We start from the raw sequence: 5,933 nt of genomic DNA, 5'->3' as shown, positions 1-5,933 counted from the left end.
TTAATGAGATATTATAATTCAAGTAAAAAATACTTATTAGAAATATTTATTTATATTTACCATAAATATTACATGAAATATTTAGTCTATATTTTAATAATATTTCAAATAAAGCTTTTTATATAAAATGTGTATGTAATATTTATGCAATATTTACAAAAATTGAATATTAATAAATATTTATCATAAATATTCTGTGTTGTCTGGGTTTAAACTTATTTGTCAATTTAGTGTGCGGTAGTGTCCACTTGGCGCTACAAATACTTCGAAACATTTGATTAACCAGAAGAAAGAAATTTAATTAAAGCGTTCAATGAACTCTTGTACCTGTTTGGTCTATATTTTGGGATCTAATGGAATCCGCCAATCAAATATAAGAGCGCTCAGGGAACGGTTGTAGACCATTTTGGATTAGTGCTGGAATTTATTTGCAACTTTTAGTCGAATATAAAAAGAATTTTTTTTACAAAAAACATTGTATATATGTGCCATTTCATATTAATATTCATATTAATATGTGTTTATATTACTTTAACGAAAAACGTCTTTACCATATAATTTTTTTATCTTTTTAAATAAAATTGTATAACATTGAAATGTAAGCCAGTCTTTTTTTTTTAATTGTCTTAGGCTGCATTACTCTGATGACTCCGTGTATCATCCTTGTTTAATATTAGGTGAAAAACAAGGCTAAAAGGATACATGAAGGAAGTTGGATAACATTTCTGAATACAGCCCTAACCGTATCGACACTACTAGTAAAAATTTCGATGAAAAAAGTAACTTAAAAGTAACTTAAAGTTACTTTTTCAGTAACTGTAACTATAACGAATTAGTTTTTAGAGTCAATAACTTGTAACGGTAATTAATTACTTTTTGAAAGAGAAAAACTGTAACTGTAATTAATTACTTTTACAAAGTAACTTTCCCGTCCCTGGTGAGTTGTTAGATAATCATTTAGGTGATCTCACAGTTCTCTCTGTTTGTCGAGAGATAACTTGGATATTGTGGATAGATTGCACGAAGTTTTAAAGAGCTCGGTAGGAAGAAAACAACGTCGGGACCAATTAACACACGTTCGCTGCGCTGGACACGTGATATGTAACGCGCATGAATTTCGGACGTGTCCGTTTCTTCCGGCCGGCTTATGATATTAGTGTCCTCCACGGTACCTCTGTCCGACGCCATTACGCTCGTCCACCTTGGTCCCGCTTGGTCCCGCGCATTGTTCTTCTAATTTATGCCAAGGTAGGTCCTCTAGCCCGCGCACTAACTCCGTAGCTACCTCCCTTTCCCACCCTCTACCCTTCCGCCCTTTCTCTTTCTATTTCTACCACTCTTCGCGCGGCGCGCCTTGAATTATAGCGGCAACGCCACTAAATCCTCCAGGCTAATTGAATTATTGCTCGAATCACGGCGCGGCGTTCGTCTTACAAAAAGGAAAAAAGAAAAGGGGGAAAAAAACGAGATCCCTCCTCCTTGCGCCTTCCCTCCCCCTTCATGCTCGCCTTTGTCCAGCCCTCGCTCGCGGGAATGATTTCTCGTCGGCGCGAATTTCCGGGAAATAATTTCGAGTGCGTGAGACTCGGACTCTCGATCTCGCGCCGGAGGTGAGTTCGAATCCGAGTATCAAATCGTCCCTAAATTGGGGTTATCCTTTGAGGATTCTTCGATCGCTCTACTACGAACACTCGAGCATTCCAAACCATGCGCTTATGTAAACTTTCTTCACGGCTTATAGATACGTTTTCGAGAGAAATGTTAGCACGTAGGTTCTATTCTAGAAAAGGAACTAAAAACAAAACATCTAACGTTAAATCGTGTAAATATAAATGGTTGACGATGACTTTTCGATGGGTTTGTCACCAACCGTTTAGAAGATTACTAAGTAAGTAAGAAATGTAACCGAGCTTGACGATATGTTTCTGCGCAAAATATAAAAATTGTAAAACACGCCCGAGCAGAGAGTTGGCTGTTCTATGGATCCCCCTCCGACAACACAAGTCGTGAACGTAAAGTTTAAATGTCATCGATTTCCATAAACAGTGTGCGTTACGCGGAGAACCGCCCCTGTTTCTGGAAATCGCGCCAGCGATCGCCTTGCCGCGAAATTACAGATTTATGTTCGCGCTGGACGTTTATGAGATATTAGCTCGGCATAAATGAGTAATGAGACGATGACGCGTCGGTATTAATATGATAATTCGATTTAGTCGAGCGGCGATCCATGAATTTACCACGCACGTGGCGGTTCTTTTGTAAAAGCGGCGACGCAAGAATAAAAGGTGGAGAGACATAACTCCTGACTCAATCAATTTCGAGAACGTTAATTTCCCCCGCTGTCGCGCTCACAGGAGTCAGACATTGTTATTACGACATTGCGATATACCACTGCCGATCGCCGATCGCCGATACCGATGCGGCGGTATGCCGCTCGAAAGCGGAATCCTTAATTCGCCTTTCCGAGAACCGAGCAATCAGATCTGCCGTATTCAGTCGCCTTGAGATCGACGAAAGGCCCGCCGACCACGTTAATACCACGTTACTATTTATAGGCGCGCGATGGATCATTGATCATTAGTATATCAGATTCGCCGACGCAATGTACCGATCACGGTGGTCAAAAGTCTGGCTGTAATTAATGGCTGCATGTAATACGCGATTCCGGTCGAATTCTGCTGGCCTCTCCTCCGCGAGGTTACTACAACCTTCTCGATTTGCACATTCTATCGCTCGCGGTGAAATGTGACACGTTAAATGTCATAATGCACTTTTAGAGAATTATCGAAAAATCACTAAGAGGCCGTAGATCTACTGATTGAGCTCGTAAAAAAGAAATATAAATGAGATTTTCTGACGTCTATTTTTTATTGAGTGATTGCATCAGAGAGTTTAACTTAAAGCAATCATTAAAACAAAAAAAAGAAAGATGTTTAATATTACAGTGAATGCGATAGATTAAATAAACATTGAAAATCATATGCTTACAAAATAAATAGCAATCTTCTTAACCTTTCGATAAGTTAAAAAATAAAAAGATGTTATTTCTATTTTGACTTGTCTTTCGATGAACTTAAATCTGATTTTATCCAAAACCATTTTCGATCAATTGCTATTATTATTATGCTATTATTACTACATTGTGATTCTGGTCTGAGGAAGAATATGTAAAACGCAGCGTGAATTATTAATATCGCAAACGGGCCGTAATGAATATTCTTACTAGAACGTTATAATAGGTTGAGGGAAGCTTCTAGAAAGTAGATACTAATCATACGTATTATCCTATTTATCCCGAAGGAACCATGATTTCTAGTCGATTTCACTCGTATAAATCTCACAGGAACGATGACCAGATAATATCCAGGTCATAAAATAGTCCGTTACATCGCAACCTTTGGAATCAATAGACCCAACTTCTCCCATCGAGTACATTACACCGTCTTCTTTTTATCTCGGTCATTTTGTTCATGAAAAGGCATATATATCATATAAAATGAAGTACGACAGTAATAGATTCATAGTTAATTTATGCGTTCTACACTTGATCATTAATATCCAGACAAAGAATTTCGTAGAATGATATTAAAAAGATAAGCCTTTGAAAATTTTTCATCTATCATTACACATATATTATCTTCCACCATATTTACCTAGTAATTTGATATTGGAAGAGATACTATCCAAAGAGAAACCAGAAAATATCTGAAGGACGTTCCGCAAAGATACAAAAAGTCTAAAGAATATTTAAACAAGAGAGGTACTGATCCGTAGAACACAAACTAACAGTAATATTACATCAGTATTATAATTTCCTCCTCGATAATATAATATACAATAAGTGTTATTACATTATATCGCTGAGTATAGGAAATTATAATATCGATGTAATTTTGCTGTTAGTTTATGTTCTGCAAGTGAAATCTTAGGTACTACTTAATATTAATAAACACGATACTCCCTTCACTGTTATTCGCGGCATTTCTGCGCGCGAGCCACTTTAAGATACGGGACTTTAAAATGAGTCTTGGCCTTAAATTCTTGACTAACCCTTTCAGCGGCACGGCTATCGTACCTTAGCGCCAATACGCCTCTGACTGACAAAGTAACGACCGCGTTTACCGCCCGTTACATAATTTTACCTGGCGGCTCGGTTCCGCCGCGCCGCGAGGAAGCGCCTCGTCCGTTACGCAATTTCTTCCACGTACCTACTACGAGCATAACGACAATATGGGCGAACGAGTCGACGCACGGTCCGTTACATGGTATCACTATTCCGGCCAGCGCGAGAGACAGGGGTGGCGGCGCTTTATTAACAGGCTGCAGCAACGGATAACGAGGACACGGGGATCCTTCTTCCGTCGGACCTGCCGCTGACCCCGGGGCAATATCCTACGTCGCCCCGTCGACGACCCTAAATTAATATTCAAATCTGTACACGAACGGTTCCACGCGCCGCCTTGCGAAGATCCTCCTAACGGACGAACGGACGGACACCATTGTCGTGTCCTCGTGCGTCCTCAAGTGTCCTCGTTCATCGTCCAGCTCGTCCTACGATTCGTCTGATTTGATTCCCCCTATTCGCGACTTTCCCCCTTACGATTTGCTGGCCGAGATCCTTCGGCAGGATCATTGTACAGTTTTTTTTTCCTCCTTTCTTTTTCCCCCATTTTTTTAACGTAGCGCAATCTCCCATTGGTCGACGTACGCTCGCCGACGTTGGTGAGCGGTCCAATTATTATGTTAGCGGCCATACGATTATCTCGTCGCTGCGATCGATGTAATTCTAGATCCCATGAGAAAGTTTCGTGACGGTCCGTGTCGAAAAGACACGTCGATTGGTCATGCAATGTAAAAATTATTAATCTCTCTCTGTGGAGTACTACATATATTTGTACGTTTGTTTTGATATAAATTAAAGTTATAAGGAAAAAGTAAAATATGTGCGTGATGGAACAATATCTTCAGTTTATTTCTGAATCATAAGTGAATTAGAATTATCCTGCAATTATAATTTTAAATTCATGATATGCAGAGATAGGAAGTAACTCGTTACTTGTAACGAAGTTACAGTTAGAGTTACTTTTTATCAGTATTGCAGGGATGGGAAGTAACTCGTTACTTGTAACGAAGTTACAGTTAGAGTTACTTTTTTTCAGTATCTGTAACTTAACTTCGTTACTTTCTTTCCATCTGTAATTATAACTTAACTTAGTTGCATCTTTTAAGTAACTAGTAACCAGGGAATGGACAGTTACTTTTTAAAAGTAACAAGTTACCGTTACTAGTTACCGATTTTTAAAAGTAACTTGTTACAGTTACCGTTACTTGAGAAAGTAACTTTTCGTTACTTTTCCGTTACTTTTTTCTAAATCGACGACCAACAATCTTAGCGGACGAGCCTAGAGGCTTCTCTAATCTCAAGCGCATTGTAAAAAATTGTGTAAAATTATAACTATTATGCTGGATAATTTTGAGATCCACTATAATAGTTGTAAACGTCCACACATTTGTAAATTTGCAATATGCAAATAAAAATAATTTCTTGGTTTGGAACTAAGCAGATTGTGGAAGTACAATTACAATGTGTATATGTGTAGCTACAAGAACGATAATATGACAATATATTTCGCACTATATATTATTATACATTTAACAACAATACGCGAAAAATTTCTTTTATGTTACGTAATATTACTAAAATTTGGATAATTACAGAAAATATTCAAAATATCCTGCTATAATTTCTAATATAAAATAAGATATATTTACACAATAAAAACAAATTTACATAATTTTTGTGGAATTACTGTAATTTCTGTAAAATTGCATGATTTTTTATATTTACAGAACTAATCATGTAATCTATTTTATATTTATTATATGTGTAAATTTAGGAAATTTTTTTACAGTGTAAGTGGCTTGTGTCGTAT

This window comes from Trachymyrmex cornetzi, unplaced genomic scaffold (genome assembly GCF_001594075.2).
Source record: "Trachymyrmex cornetzi isolate Tcor2-1 unplaced genomic scaffold, Tcor1.1 scaffold64, whole genome shotgun sequence".
In the NCBI taxonomy this organism is placed as follows: domain Eukaryota; kingdom Metazoa; phylum Arthropoda; class Insecta; order Hymenoptera; family Formicidae; genus Trachymyrmex; species Trachymyrmex cornetzi.
The sequence above is the reverse complement of the archived record's forward strand: the minus strand, read 5'-3'. Positions refer to the sequence as shown.